Raw genomic sequence first — 16,537 nt, 5'->3', positions numbered from 1 at the left:
TGTCTGAGTGTCCGGTGGCAGATCAGAGAGCAGGACAGGGGCCAGGCTCTGATGACTATGGATGCGTACATTTCCTTTATCCCCCTCGGATGCGCCCACGTGGCCATGTGCTCCTGTATGCTTGGACTCTGTGTGCTCACATTATCTAACATGTTTTGAGCACCTTCTGTACTTAGGGGACAGGGGATGGGACTACCCACATGACGAGTTGGCATTTCGTGGTTCAGAACAGGAACTTGTGAATCTCATAGGCCTGAGTTTGAATTCTGCCACCCAGTAGAATCTCACGTAGTCATCTAACTTTTTTGAACCTGAGTCATGCACGTTGTTTTTAGTTTCTCTGTCTGTGAAACAGTGAACCTATACTTACTAAATCCAAAACGGTGAACCTCATGCTTCACTCACAGTGTGCTGAGGAGGGAAAGCCCTCCTTCCATGACTGGCAGCCAGTATGCATCTCTGCTATCATTCTGAGTAGCTCCCTTTCTGTGCTCCAGAAATGCACAGTCCAGTAAGGAAAGGATTTGGAGGTCTCCTATAAAAATGCTTATGACAGTAAATAGAGGAAGGTAAATGCAGTGTCTCAGAATTACAGTTTGATCAAAGGGCAAAGAAATTATATTTGGTTCTAGAGACCAGGAGAGGTCTCATAGGAAAGTGGTATTAAAAATGGATTTCTAGGGGCACCTGGGTGGCTCAGTTGGTTAAGTGTCCAACTTCAGCTCAGGTCATGATCTCGCAGTCTGTGAGTTCAAGCCCCGCATCGGGCTCTGTGCTGACAGCTCAGAGTCTGAAGCCTGCTTCGAGTCTGTGTCTCCCTCACCCACTCATGTTCTGTCTCTCAAAAATGAATAAATGTTTAAAAAAAAATTTTTAATGGATGTCTAGAGGCATCTGTGTGGCCCAGGCAGTTAAGTGTCTGACTCTTGATCTCGGCTCAGGTCATAATATCATAGTTCATGGGATTGAGTCACATGTCGGGCTCTGTGCTGACAGCACTGAGCCTGCTTGGGATTCTCTCTCTCCTCACTCTCCCCTCCCCTGCTCACACTTGCTCTTTCTCTCTCTTTCATAATAAATAAATAAACTTAAAATTTTTTTAAAAATTGGATTTCTTGGGGCACCTAGATGGCTTAGTCAGTTAAGCATCCTACTCTTGATTTTGGCTTAGGTGATGATTTTTTGGTTTGTGGGATCAAGCCCTGTGGATTCTCTCTCTCCCTCTCTCTCTGCCCCTTTGCACGCTCACTCTCTCGCTTGCTCTCTCTCTCCTTTCAAAAATAAAATGTTGGGATGCCTGGGTGGCTCAGTTGGTTGAGCGTCCGGCTTCAGCTCAGGTCGTGATCTCACAGTTCATGGGTTCGAGCCCCGCGTCGGGCTCTGTGCTGATGGCTAGCTCAGAGCCTGGAGCCTGCTTCAGATTCTGTGTCTCCCTCTCTCTCTGACCCACCCCTGCTCGCACTCTCTCTCTCTATCTCTCAAAAATAAATAAAAAACAAAAAAAATTTTTTAAATAAAAAAATGTTAAGAAATGGATTTCTCAGAGCAAACTTGTAAGGACAGGCTCTCTAGGTACAGGGTAAAGTGGTTCAGGACTCAGTGGTAAATTTGGTATTAGATTTGCTTACTATGAACTATACGACATTCCCAGATCCACATGTTGAGACCAGCCCTCGCCCCCAGGGACTTTCAAAACCATTATGTATGTGTTTTCAGATACCGGCTGCACTACTCAAGACCAAAACCTGAGGTCAGAGAGACGGTGCAGTACATGTGGGGAACGGAGGTCGTCACCGTGGGCTTGGAAGCAGATATGGGAACCGAACGATCGCGCGTGCCTGGTTAACTGGCTTGTTCATTTGTTCATTAATTCATTCGTTCGTTTGTTCCTCTCTTTATTCAGAAGGTACTTTTTGAGCATGGGCTCAGTGCTGGCCACAGTGCTAGGCTGTCATGTGTTGACCCAGTGGGTGGGCAATTAGTTTTTTCTTTGAGCTTCTTTGGAGCAAACAAGCATTGGCCTCTCAGCTCCCTCTCATCAGCCTGTTGCCTCTGCCTGATGGCCTTGCAAGTCGTCCGTACCAGAGTGGGCTGCTGCCCTCCATGCTCAGAGGTTTTGCAGACCTGAGGGTAGAGTAGTGAGGAGTACGGATGTCGAGTCAAATTATGGCTCACTTGCTTTCCAGCTGGAGACCTCAGACATACTAACTCAACTCCTTGTGCCTCCAAAGTCCTACTTGCCTTACAAGGATTCACTGCATCCCAGGATTTTTGCAAGGATTCCGTGCTCTATTGTGTGTGATGAAGTGTTAAGCCATGTCATGTCTCACTCACAGATAACACTCCATGATGTCAGTTCCCTGCTGGCGGTTTCATATTATCTTCATCATGATCATTACCATGGCTGTCATTGCTCCCTCCTGATAGGAAAAAGCTTATATTCTTGTCCTTTTTGTTCACATTTTATACTATTGCATTCATTCCACAAACTCTTCCCTACCTCTAGTGAGAGGTAGGCAGTCTGCTGGCTATCCAAAGAGAATAAGACAGTCTTTAGCCCCTTGGAACTTTGCAGCCCTGGAGGGAAAACAGATGGCTTAGGTGCCACTGGGGGGTTCACGGCATGAACTTCTGCCCAGATGTCACCTTGTCCTTGTTTGCTCTGAGAATGGATTTTCTCAAATACCATCTGTAGTTCCCACGATGAATTCCTGTTGGTCCTGGCGTCCTGTGGGATTTCATCCGTCAGCAGTTAGCCACTCAGAGGTGTCCCCATGATGAAGAGAAGGCCTATGTGCATGTTTCCTTTGGAGCAGAGATTCTCCCCAAGGTGAGACAGTGATGTTATGAAGTGGACTTTGTGCACACCACTCGTGGAAGGAGGCCTCGAGGTGTGGCTGGAAGTTTGGAAACCCCAGTTCTGTCTGATTCTTGCTTGCTTCTTAACCAGCTGTGTGACCCTGGGCCAGTGAATCACATTTCTTCTCTGCAAGCTTAGTTTTTAAGCTGCCACACAAAGGACTGGGTAGTCTGTGCTTCCGCACCCCCAGTGCTAGTTCCAAATGCAGATTCCGGACCCCAGCCCCAGTGATTCCCTTGAGCAAATTGCGTGATCTAGAGGAATAGACATCTTTAACACAAGCCCCTGGCGGTTGAGACAATAGGTCTGTGGTCACTGGATTCTATCATCTCTATGGTTCCCCTAAGCTTTCATTTTCTATGAGCCTCTGCTAGTTTTCAATCATTTCAATGGTTGGTACATTTGCCAACCTGAGAGACACATTTGCTATAATATTGTAATTACCCATATTCAATGTCACCCCATCTACTATTCTAGGCTTTCAAACATCCTGTGTTTCAGTGTAATCATCCACCCTGCAGCATTCTTGAATGAAAACACTGAAAAGGCCAGCCTTCTTTCCTTTTTGATCTCAGTAGTGGAAGTAAAAAAAAAAAAAAAAAAAAATCCAAGCAACCCTGAGGACCACGGATTCAGAACAATGACTCCAAACAGAGAATGAGCTGACATGATATTAATCAGCCTGTAATTTACTAACATGCTCCTCTCTCGAAATTTGCATTGCCAGCATTTGTAGCTTTTCCTCCCTTCCCTGTCTAATGATTACCTCTTGCTCACTTTCATAGTTTCCAGTTCTATGTGGAACTTGAGAGTGAGAACGTTTAATAATACCCGACAGCTAATTAATCCTCACTGAGTAATGAACCTGATCTGTTTCAGTGCTAGGAGGTTTAGCTTTTCAAAGCAAGAATGTGGCTATTTTTTTCCCCTTTTTTCATGGAACATAGCTTTTTTAATCCAATCACTCATTACCCAGAGAGACTATGAGAAGCACTTCTATGAAAACTATTATCTCCTGCTCAGTGTCATAACACTGAAAGCAATAATCATAATGATAATTTAATAAGAACACCTTATAGCTATAAAACTCCATTTATATCACAAAGTATTTTCTTACCTAATCCCTTTATTCATCTTCAGAATAGCCAGTGAGAAAGGCAGGACAAGTATTTGGCCAGTGAAAATGCTGGAATCTAGTATTTATTGAGCATTTATTATATCTCATGCATCCTGCTGAACACTATATCTGCATTAGCTACCACATGACATATAGTTTTCTGTTAAGTACTCATTGTAGGGGCACCTGGGTGGCTCAGTCAGTTAAGCAGCTGACCTCAGCTCAGGTCGGGATTTCGTGGTTTGTGAGTGCAAGCCCCACGCTGGGCTCTGTGCTGACAGCTCAGAGCCTGGAGCCTGCTTCAGATTCTGTATCTCCCTCTCTCTCTCTGCTCCTCCCCTGCTCACACTCTGTCTCTCTCTGTCTCTCAAAAATAAACAAACATGTAAGTAAGTAAATAAATAAATAAATAAAACACTCATTGTACACATGAAGCTCAGAGAGATTAAGTAGTATGCCCAAGATTACACAGGGCTATGAATCAAATCTTAACTTACTTTGTTCTTGGACCTGGTGCAGGCTCAGAGAGAGAAGCGACTTGCCCACTGTCTGCCAGCTGGTTCTTCCATGACGAAGACTAAAAGTCTTACACTTGGACACATACATTTGAGAATTAGAAAAATTTTATGTATTTTTTTTAAATGTTTTGTATATTTTTGAGACAGAGACAGAGCATGAATGGGGAGGGGCAGAGAGAGACGGAGACACAGAATCGGAAGCAAGCTCCAGGCTCTGAGCTGTCAGCACAGAGCCAGACATGGGGCTCAAAGTCACGAACGTGAGATCATGACCTCCACTGAAGTCGCGCTCAACCGACTGAGCCACCCAGGCACCCCCTAGAAAAGTTTTTTAATAATTAGTATCATTATTATTCCAGGACAGTGTCTGTCCGTCTCCCTCTCCCTTTCCACCCGCTCCCCTTTCTTTCACGCATTCATACACAGTGAGTGTCCAGATCCCTGACCTCAGCGTGCAGTAACAGGGACCTTGAGGTCCTCTGTAGTCGCACTTAGCAATACTCTTCCTGCCCTTCTTTCCCAGCCTCCCAATGCCCAGAGTCAAGAAGCCCTCAGAGCCCTTTCCAGGCAACCAAAACTCAGAGTTCAAGTACCTTCATCAGCCTGGATGGGAGCTGAGTGGTGAGAAATCACACTTAGCATATTCTTCCCTGCAGGATGAGCCTGCAGGGATTATTCACCTCATTATGGTTGGCTGCCAGTGCCCTGGAAACCTAGGCCAGAGTGGAATTGGCTTTTTAACTAGTTATAAATATAGATTTCAGAAGGTGTGATCTCCCAAGCTGTGACTTGCCCTAAACTCCCCCCAAAATAAAGGGGAGGTAATGAATTCCAGTTTTTTAATGGATTTTATCTAAATATTCCTTACAGCTAATATTATTAATAATAATACTAGCCATGTTTAGTACATGCTTACTATATGCCAGGGGCTGGGTTTCACATCCATATACCATGTAGTTCTAACAGTAATTCTGCCAGGGACATTCTCTTATTCTCTCCAGACCATCCAGAAGCTTCCTCTCTCAGAGAAGCTCCCCTAGAATACCATAGGGAAAATTGCACACTCTCATCTTCCCGTCCACTCTTGGCAGCCTTAGCTTACCCCTTTTCTGTTAGCTTCTGTCCTTCCCTGAGATACCGTTTGTCCATTTTCTGCTGCCCCTCCACCTCCGCTTGAATGCAGGCTCCAAGGAAAAAGAACCCTGCTGTGTTTTCTCCCATAGCTCCCACACCTGGGAGAGTGCATGGCCCACAGTTGGCCATGTATTGGTTAATCGAATGCACTACACAGAAGTGGAAACAGAGTCTTTTGTGTAGACAATGATTTCTCTCAAGATCTCGTGGCTAGAAAATGCCAGAACTGGGATTCAAACCTAGTCTATCTGACTCCAGGTTTTCATTATGATTCCTTGTAGCCTCTGCCTCCTAAGAAAATGTCAATTCATGATCGTAGGGCATTGTTTTTGTTTCTCAGAATAGTTGGGCAAAGCTTTCTTCATGTATGAGCCTGACTTTGGTGGCGAGGAATGAGCAAGGGTGAGGGTCGCGAAGGCTTTTCTGCCACTGGGTGGGCACACAATGGATGCCCTGATTTTTAGAAAGATTAAACACAGCAAGATTCAATGACATCCTGTTTTATATACGTGCCTTCTGCTGGTGACTGCTTCGGTCTTCCTCTCAGCCTCACTACACACACCTTTGACTTTCTGGACTAATGTTTTTTCCACACAGAATGATCCTGATGTTTGCAGATCTCATCTGTGGCTATTTGTGTATCTCACCAGCCACAGTCTAAGTCCATGGCCAGTCAGCAGGAGCGTTTGCCGGCTCTGAATTCTGAAGGTCACGGAGTCAGCAAGGCTGACTACACAGACGAACTGTTTTCCCAAAATGATCCTTTCTGTACAACAACTAGTTTCACTACCTGATCTTTTTTCTAAAGAAGTGATTAAAAAGACCAGTGGTTTAAGTGTACTGATGCCCACTGTGTTCATTCAGCCTTTTGTAGTGACAGGCTCCGGGCTGAGCTGTGTAATGTATGTTTTACAGTTCTTTCCTCATCATAATCCTGTGACTTAGGCATCATGCCCACTTTACAGATGTGTAAACAAAGGCTCAGGGAGGTAAGTACTGGCTTAAGGCCCCATAGATAATAAGTGACAAAGCCAAGAATAGAGTGAAGGTCTATCTGATTCCAGAAGTCACAATTACATCACCATTACGCAAGACTACTTATTATGTGGCCCATGATCCCAACAACAATAAGGCTGATAACAGCTGATGTGTAGAATTTTTAATGTATTTGTATCCTGCTTACTGAGTGCCCACTGTGTGTCAAGCACCATGCTAAGTACGTACTGCCAAGTAAATCTCACAAAGATGAGTGAAACGCACTCCCTTCCCTCAAGAGGAAGGAGGGGACCAGATGCAAGTGGTTGCAACATGAAACTGATTGAAGCAGTGGCTCTAAACCGCAGAGTGCCTCAGGGGCGCCTGGCATGCTCTGCAGAGACAGTCCTTGGCTTTATCGCTAGGGATTCTGGTTTAGGAAGTCTGAATGGTACCAACTGACATCTTTGACAAGACCCGTCCTGGAAACCGCCCAGGTGATTCTGATACATGCGGTCCCTGGGCCATCTTTGAAAGACACTGGGTAGGATAAATGTGAGAAAAGCACAGACAGTTGCCATGTTGGAGAAAGAACAGAGGCGAAGAGGTGCGGGATTAGGATGGAGTTTCCAAGGTGCCTCTTGAAGGATAGATGTTCTTTCATGCTGGGGGTCTTGTGTGATGCTCCCAGCATCCTGGATGGCAAGCCAGACATGAATAGAGAGGTCCCTCTTTCTCGTGTTATAGATGTAATTATCCCCACTGTAAAAGGGGGAAACTGAGGCTCTGAGAAGCAGACACTTTGTGCTTTGTGCAGACACAACCCCATGCTTTCTGGCTGCTTCTGTGGTGCCCGTGAGGTGACGCTCACTCCAGGCGGGGCAGGTAAGCCCAGACCACCTTTAGGGCAAATTCCTGGAGGGGTCAGGATCGGCCATCACTTCCCAGGTTTTAATTTTGGTTTTATGCTTTGATACCCAAGGCCTCTTAGGACATAGATACAGCCTTCCCCTACCCATTTTTAATTTTTTTCTAGACTTCATTTTGTGATTTATTGCTGTGCTGGGGACTTAATATCCAATCCTTTTACAGTTTCATCTTCCCTTTCCTTATATTTGTTGCAAATAACAATGAAGTGTTTAGCTACTGCAGTGAAAATCAATCAAGCCTGTTCCATATTCACGGGCCCCGCAATGGCACCCGGATGCCCCCTGGATTAGATTAACTGTGTGAATGTGTCACTCTGGTGGGGGTCATTTCTCAGCCTTCGCTCCATCCCTCCCCCCCGCCTCCACGGGTGGATATTGAGATCTCCCATTGATTGACTGCCCTGAAAGCGAATGCTGGCATGTGATGTGTGTAACTCAGCGGGACGCACATAGTCTGTGTTTATGAAAATAAATAATAATTTCTGTTATCATTATTGATTGCCATCATTATCTGATTGTATCTGTCTGTGTCATGGGGTTTCTGTTATGGGATCAGAAAGCACTCCGCAGGAACCTCCGGCACTACCCTCCCGGCAGGCCTCTGTGTTTTGACACGTTTGGCCTCTTTGGGGTGAGGGTGTGGATGTCCCTGTCCTGTTCTTTGGTTCACGTTTGGTGAGGCAGTGTTAGGCAAAGGAACCAATTCCGTTGGAATGATAATAAGGGCAGGAAACCTTTACTGAGCATTAGCTATGCACCAGGGACACTTTGCCTATATTGGCTGACTTAATCTCTACCTATACCTATAAGGTAGGTACTGTAACCCACCTCATCTTAAAGATGTGGAACCTGAAGTCAGAGAGGTTAAGCAGCATGCCCTAGTTAACACAGCTAGTAAGTGGTAGTGTTTGGACTTGAATTCATCTTTGTACTATCCTTCCACTTGCATTAGAATAGACTGTCTGGTGTACTCATCTGGCTATTCAGTGTAAAGCAAGCAGAAACTGTAGAGGACAACCTGTAGAAGCTACTGGGTCATGGGCACAGGGGATTTTCCGTCTTGTTTTGGGAGAAGGTGGCGCAGAGCATGCATGGCACTAGGTCACGGTTTGCCAAACCTGCATAATCGTCAAGACTCTGGGAACGTCTTCAGCCTTCGCAGCTCACCACCTCCGAATGAGCAGGAACAGAGTCAGGGAATCTTCTCCCCTCAGCACTGTCCCAGACGGTCCCAAAGATTACCTGGGTTTGAAGGCCATTGGCATGAGGACCTTAAAGGTCCGCTCCCAGGTCAAGGTTCTCTGGTTTCATTTTCTTTGCCTTCTTTGTCTGCTTCCCTCATCCTCACCTGAAGGTTCTATATAGAATAATCTGAGGACAATCTTATTATCAAAACAGGGTTGGCTCTACACTGAGTGAGTGATTTGATTTGGAGTAAGCTTCTGCAAGACAGTGAGGTTGTGTGTGAGTGGTTCTGCCCTTTAAAACCCAAGTTCCTGGGGTACCTGGGTGGCTCAGTCAGTTAAGCATCCAATGCTTGGTTTCAGCTCAGGTCATGATCTTGTTATTCGTGAATTCAAGCGCCCTTACAGGTGCCACATTGACAATACAGAGCCAGCTTGGGATTCTCTCTCTCCCTCTCTTTCTGCCCCTCCTGTGCTCACTCTCTTTCTCTCTCTCAAAATAAATTTTTAAAAATTTATAAAACTCAAGTTCTTTTCCCATCCTACTCCTTGTAGAATCAAGGGGCAGCCTACCTGATGGCCAGGGTACTCTAAAACTTAACACTATTGCAGACATTAATTAAACACATACCGTGTGCCAGCCTTTCCACTGGGCACATTAGAAACGCCATCTCTTTGCAGCCTGACAGCAGCCCTGTGGGGTGGGCAGTGCTGTTATTCCCATTTTACAGATGAAGAAATTTAAGTCTGAGAGCTGAAGTGACTGGCCCACAGGCTATAGCTGTTAAGGGGCAGAGTCACATTTTTAACCAGAATCACACTGACTCCACAGTCTGTGACCTTAACACCATACAGCAGAGTCGCCAGGAACGGGCTAGGGCTCTGACCACATGTCAGCCATCATCTGTAAAATGGAAGTCACTATACATTCTTCCCACAAAGGTCATGCTAATAAAATAGAGTAACATGCCAACAGCATGTAGCTTGATGCCTTATGAACAGCACATGGTCAGCATTATTACCTTTCTCCTCTCGCCTCCTTTCTCTTCTGTCACCTGGACACCAAGAGTTTCAGGGACGTCTCATGAATATAATTGTAAATGTTCAAAGCAATGTTACGTCTGGGGACCAGCATTCCGTTGTGCTTTATTCTGAACGTGTGTTTGTACTGGCTCCAAAGCTGCCTCAGAGTCAGAGTGCATTCTCTGACAATAAATATTTTCTTTCACCTGAAAGCTACCTTTGTTCTGCTGCATTTACAGTGTCGTAATCAGATCCAACATAAATGTAAATATAAGCAGACTCCTGTACCTGGTTTAAGATCAAGTTCTCTTTGTCTCTTGCTCCCACCCCCTTTCGAAGGCTACCATGGCTACTGGAATGTGATCAGAACTTGTAAATGCTACTCCCCATATGGATACTTAATGGTAGTAGGAAGCTGAGAAGTCCACTAACATGAGAAAAAGAAAAGAATCACCTTAGTGAAGAAAATCAAAGCGTTTCCATGGCCTCGGATACAGTTTATCTTTAGATTGCCTGGTCATGAGGCAGGGCAGTATTCTAGATTGTCAGCCATTCTCTTCCAAGCTCTGGTCATTAACTCTTCTGGATTTCAGAGATGTGGTAAGCCTGGCCAGGCGAGGAGGGCTGCTGGCCTTTTGTAAGCGCTGCAAGCAAGGATCTCATCACTGTGTCAAACCAAATTCACACTGACCCTGGCGGGGCTTTCTCAAAAGAGAAGTTATCAGTATGATTTTCCTGGTCTTTTCCTTTCAAGGGCTCTCTGTATGGTTTTATAGTAGTAGAAACTCCCGGCACAACTGGATGATTCCAAGAGAAAAGTACCTCCATTTTCTGAATTATTCCGGTGGAGTTATCTGAATTCCAAGTATGATGGGAAAGACATTGTCCTGGATCAGGTCCTGGCTCTGAAATGTGAGCTCACTGTTGCTAGAGGGAGTGGTGGGAGTCCCAATCCCTAAAGCCACATATGTGTGTGCAGGTGTGTGTGGGGGTGTGCAGTGCATATGACACAACGCCAAACAGAGCATTGCTCAAGAAACCTTAGAATGTCAACAAAGCTGAGAACTGATTTGTATTTGCTTTTCAGTTAGACTTACTTAGCCAGAGATCAGAAATAGATGCCTAGATCCCTTTTGCTACCAGCTTCCGCAAAGAACGAATTTTAAGTCACAGAAGAAATTCTGGGGCTTCTGCTCATGATACATAAGATTTTTGTAGGAAATAATGAACACAGATGGGTTTGGAATCAAGTTCAGTAGAAGATACAGTCCCTTTGATCCTAGTATGTTGCAAGGCAGGCTTTACCTGGTGCTTAAATATAAGCATTTTAAATTCTTGTCCTTACCTGAGAAAAAAGATTTTAAATCTTTCCCTAGAGGTTAATGTACAGGAAGATACGTTGGTGGTGGGCAGTGGGGGGCGGGGAGGAGGGGTACATAGGAAACTGGTTGGAGGAAGATCTGAGGGTACTTGCATGTTAAAGGAGATTGTTAACAAAAAAAAAAATATTTAATTCTTTGGTTTCCATAGAGTGATTGAGCCACAAGGAAAAAAATTTTCTACCTGAAAAGTATTGATTTGTATTTCCTTAATCACTTTGTTATGATCAGATGATCAGTTGGGCTCATGTTCTTTACCAGAAAAATGTTAAAGGCAGTGATAAAGACCTACACGCATTTATTCCTAACAATGTTTCTTGCTCGAGAGGCTCAAGAGTATATGGGGAAACTCTCACATAAACACATGTAAACATATTTCAAGATTTCTCTGGACCTTTAATATATAGAAACATGCTGTCAGACTCCAAGAAAGATATACAACATGAGATATTTTCTCCCCAACTTAGTTGACCATGAAAAGCCCTTTGTTCAGTTCATGGGATCCCTTTCTTTATGACATTCTCCACAAAATGTTCATTAACATTCACCGAGCACTTACTAATGCCTGACACAGCACCAGGCACCTGGCATGCTTCCCTATTTAATTTTTACCTTAGCCCCATGAGCTTAATACTCTTGTTGCCATTTCAGATGAGGAAACTGCACCATGTGGAGAAAGCAATTTGTGCACATTTGCTCGCTAGCGAGCAGCAGAACCAGAGTCCACCCTGGCCCTCTGACACTAGACTCCCCTACTCTTGACCACCATATGATCTGGCTTCCCAAAAGTAATGGTTTCCAGCCGTCTGACAATGGAGGTTTTATCCCATCGTCAGAGAGACCTCTTGAAACAGAACACTACGTTAGCCAATCTGTTCATGCATTTCCTTCTGTGTAGTTCAACATCTGTCAGATCTGCCCTTATGAAAAGAAAATTCCACATCTGTAATCATAGATAGACCTGTGTCCTCGTGGGGCTGACGGTCAGTGAGGAACTAGCTGGTTATGCACTTTTATGTGAGAGTAGAATGGCGTCCCCTTCCTGTGTCTGCGTCTGGCATTGTAGTCAGTCCTGTTGTATATTTCAGCTCTGCCTCAGCTCCTTCTCAGCATTTTTTCTCTGCTCTGTGATTCCACTTCCTCTCATCATTTCAGGGGTTTACAGTTCTGCAACTTTGAATTAAATAAGGGCATTGTCTGTTGAATGTCAAAACATCTAGATAGAAGGGGAGCAAACTTGATCCAATTATCCCATTTTGGTACCAAACAAGCAGCTGTTTAGAAACATCTCAAAGCTTCACTTTTTTAAAAAAAATCATTTGCTCTCCAAATTCAAAGAGCATCTGAGAAAAGTATTCTGGGGTGAGGTGGGCAGGGAGGGGGGAGCAGCAGAGGGACACAAGATTTTCACCAAGTTTAGGACGAGTAGGTTAGATATTGAGACAGAAGTGACAAAGCCATATTTGGTCACCATTGTTCTTTCCCACAGTAAAGACATCTCTGCACATGAACTTAGAGTTGACTGTCACATCGGTCCTGATTAAATGTGCTTTGCTCTATGTGATGGTCAAATCATCTATCAACAGATGCACCACCCAGGTCTCTTACTCATATTCTCCATAATTCTTCAAGTACTTCTTGAGTCCTTCAAGTACTGCGATGGCCCCTGGACTTGCAGCAGTGAATGTGAATGCCTGGTTCCTGCCCTCAAGGATCTTACTGCCTCTTTTGGTTGGAAAGGGCATGAATCAAATGCCCCCTAGTGTGAAACTGACACCCGGCGGGAGCTGCAAGGGAGGTGGATGGTGCACAGGAGAATAGACCAGAGAATTTGATCCATTTGGAAAGAGCAGGGAATAAGGCCATGTGGGAAGTTGCACAGGCGAGCAGGAGCTAGAACGAAGGACAGAGTGCCTGGAAGTCTGAGCACAGGGCGGTATGTGGCAGCACCAAGGTGCAGGTGACAAGCAGGCAGATCACGGCCAGACCATTGTTGGACCTCATAAGATCTCGCTAAGGAATTTGCTCTTTCCTCTCAAGGGCAGTGCAAGCCCTTTCTCCACCGCAGTGGTCATTTTTGGAAACAGCCCTTCTTTGCTCACATACCTAAAGGTTCTGCACCCAAGACAGGACATACATCATGGTAGAAAAGCTGTCAGCACAAACCAGGAAGTTCCTCGAATATAGGAATTGTTTAAATTAAAGAAGCAAATGGCATCTTGTCAGTGTGGCCATGTTGCCCTCCAGCCCCGTGACTGCCACTGTTTTGATACATGTCAGGGCATGGCCTCCACGGACCTTCTCCAGTGTGAAGGCGTCCTCCCTCCAAGGTGAATCCTCCCGTGAGTGATTGAATTGTTTGGCGGGTCATAGAATGTGACAGCTCCCTATTACACAAAGGAAAAGATAAGCTTCCGATTAGTCCCGGGGCTGGAGGAAGCCAAGACAGAGTGCACCTGTCAGAACTGCTTAGGACATATAAATCATTACCTCAATTTTCCATGCAAGAATTGGGCCAGAAAGAAAAAAGTGACTGAGGTTGGTTAGCAGTGCAGAACCATTTTAAAGAGCTCTTGCCTGCCTCCAAAGCACGATTTGCTCTGCTGTCCACGCAGAGAGAATGGAGCCCCATGCCCAGAGGAATGACAGAGACAAATGCCCCCCCCGGCTCCAAGAAGGGGTGATTTGCTTCTCTGGCATTTACTAAGGGCTCTTATCACTCCTCTAACAAGATCAGCCACCACAGCTTTCCCAGACTCCAAAGGGGAGCACATTTGATACTGTGCTTGTTCTTTATGTGGGCCTCGATTTCCCTGTTGTCCAATCACCATAGTAATTATGGCTATTGTCATCATTTTCCTTCTCTCATTCACTGGCCAAAAATCTCCAAGATAGAAACCAATTGGGGCTAACCAGCTGCCCCACAGTCCAGGAAGGATATCAAGGTATATTTAGGGGCAGAAAACAACATAAAACCAAAATAAATAAATAAATAAAATGATTGAATGAAGGACAGCAAGTCTGAAGATGGTAAGTAAAAATGTAAAAGCATAACTCAATTGGAAAGTACCCAAATATTCATTGCCTTTTATGTTCTCTGAAATACCAAGGAAGTAGCAAAAGGTGAGGGCCTGGAACACTCCAGCTGGAGAAGCCGTGAGTAACCCATGCACTGAGTAAACCAAAACTACTAAGTTGTGCAGCACACCTCGAGAAATGCGACCTTGAGCTTCTTCCGGGCTACCCTAGGCTGAGTGTACAAAACTGGGGGGAACTTGTGCATTGTCAGGATAGACCCAGTCCCCGGGGCTTTTGAAAGGGACTTCGGTCCATGGCACCTGCATCACAAGGGAGCCATGTGTGTGTCCAGCTCACATGCTCCTCCTGCCAGTGGAGCTTTGCTTCGTTTCCATTTTCATGTATTTTAAAGAGAAGCAGATCTTCAGAATCACAACACAGCCCAAAATGTGTTGGCTGCCAGTATAAACTCCCTAGGACTTCGAAATGCGGTTTATTTTCTGTGCGCAAACCCAAAATATGAGTCAAGACAGTACACAGAGGGATGTGAGAGCTGAAGGAACAAGTCACATGGATACTTTAAAATAAAACAATAATTGCTTGTTTGTTCAGAATGTGTGAGCAAAATGTTCTTATTGCCAGAAAAAATGCGAGGCCGGCTTAACTTACACTTACCCTCTGGTAAGGAAGGGAAGCCCACAGTTGGCACTGTTCTGGGAGAGAGTCTAGTATAGTGGTTCAAAGTCTTTAGAGTCATAGTTCTGGATTCAAATCCAGCTTTGGGCCTTTTATTTAAGCTCTGAAAGTATTGATTTTATCATCAATAACATACCTACATCATAGTACCTCTTATCAGAAAAAAAAAAATACTAGCACAAGATCTGGCTTTTAGTATTAACCATTTGATAATCGGTAGCTAGCTCCAGTTTGAAAATTAGGAGGCCTCCCAACAGAGAGATAACTGGTAGACCCTGTTGTTGCTTTGGGATGGACACATACAGTTTTGAGGACAGGGAGGAAGGGAGGAACTTCTAACTTGATCAGATGACCAGAGTTCATTTGCCTAAGCCACATCAACCTCAGTCCTTAAGGCTCTTCAGTGAATGTTCGTATCACTGGCCTAAACAAAATGCCCATTAAAGATTCATGAATACATGAATTCATACGTACATGGCAGACAGACTCCCAGTGAGAAGGAAAAAAATTAAAACCCTGTAAGTGAAGATAAGGAGATAACGGAAGCTAAGCATTAATTTGAGTCTCTGTGGATCAGTCCAGGTGGGTTCCCTTATTTGAAAGACCACTGAACTTTTAAGTTGTCACAGAGCTGAGAAAAGTGATGTGCTTAGTAGTAAGCACTTCTCTCTAGAGAAGAAGCTGTAGACAACTGATGTGAGTGGCCTCTGGAAAAATAGCACTAATAGTTCCCTGCAAGATTGCCAAACGCTGACTCAGGACTCTGGTGGCAATCTTCTTTTAGATTCTCTGCCTTCCCCTCTAACCATCAGTCATCAAAAGTGCAGAACTGTCTACCTAGGTCAAAGGATCAACCCTCAGATGCTAGACCTTCTCTATTTGCTCTTAGTACTGAAGGAAAATCTTGGGGCGTGTCACTTTTTCTTAAAAAAAAAAAAAAGCCCCAAAAAAGTTCTCTTGCTATTTTCTCCTTTGTCTTCACTACTGAGAAAAGAATTCTGTTTTTTTTCTTCCAGTATATGCTCATTATTAATCTATTTCACATTCACAAATTCAAATTCAGCATTAGACATTAAAATGGACCTAGCAGAAATTTTCCCCTTAATTGGGCTGCTTTTCTATAGAAACCCACACTGCCAGCATCTATGGTAAGATATGTTCTGGAAAAAACAATGTGCCAGGCCAAATGGTCAGGCGGAATTAGATTGCTCGCTCTTTCTGTTTGCTAACAACACTATGCCTTTGCATAATTCTTACTGATTATCAGAAGGGGAAAAGCTATAACTCAGGCAGGCAGAGACGAGCTTTATTGGCATTGGTCCCTTCTAGGGAAGAGAAAAAAATATACATGAGCAGAAGCATTTGCAAGTGCCTTACATGTTGAGAGATTGAAATTCCAAACAGTCTGTAAACTTAGCTTGCCTAAATCTGTAACCTTAAAAAATGAAAATGCTTCCCTATATTTGGTATCATAACTCAAGAGCTGAGTTTATCTCCTTTTCTATAATTAAAGACAAAAAAAATTATATACCTATAAATATATCTAGAAGAGAATGTCAGTTTAAACCAGACAGTTCTCATGAAAGAAAAATAAATAGCTGGGGAGAGTCTTGAGTCAGACTCCTTCAAAGACTTGGAAATTAAGAAGAGAGCCTTAAGTGAACACTCCAACCTGAACAGACAGCTTCAGGTTCTCCTTGTAAA

The 16,537-nt window shown here is 44.3% G+C and overlaps 1 protein-coding gene across 14 annotated transcripts in view; it reads left to right on the top strand.

The window, feature by feature from the left end:
- The window catches only part of PPP2R2B (protein phosphatase 2 regulatory subunit Bbeta), a 450,154-nt gene that overhangs the window by 357,179 nt on the left and 76,438 nt on the right, over positions 1–16,537 (top strand). The gene's annotated exons all lie outside the window — the stretch shown is intronic.

Source organism: Suricata suricatta, chromosome 6 (genome assembly GCF_006229205.1).
Source record: "Suricata suricatta isolate VVHF042 chromosome 6, meerkat_22Aug2017_6uvM2_HiC, whole genome shotgun sequence".
NCBI lineage: Eukaryota > Metazoa > Chordata > Mammalia > Carnivora > Herpestidae > Suricata > Suricata suricatta.
The sequence above is the reverse complement of the archived record's forward strand: the minus strand, read 5'-3'. Positions and strand labels throughout refer to the sequence as shown.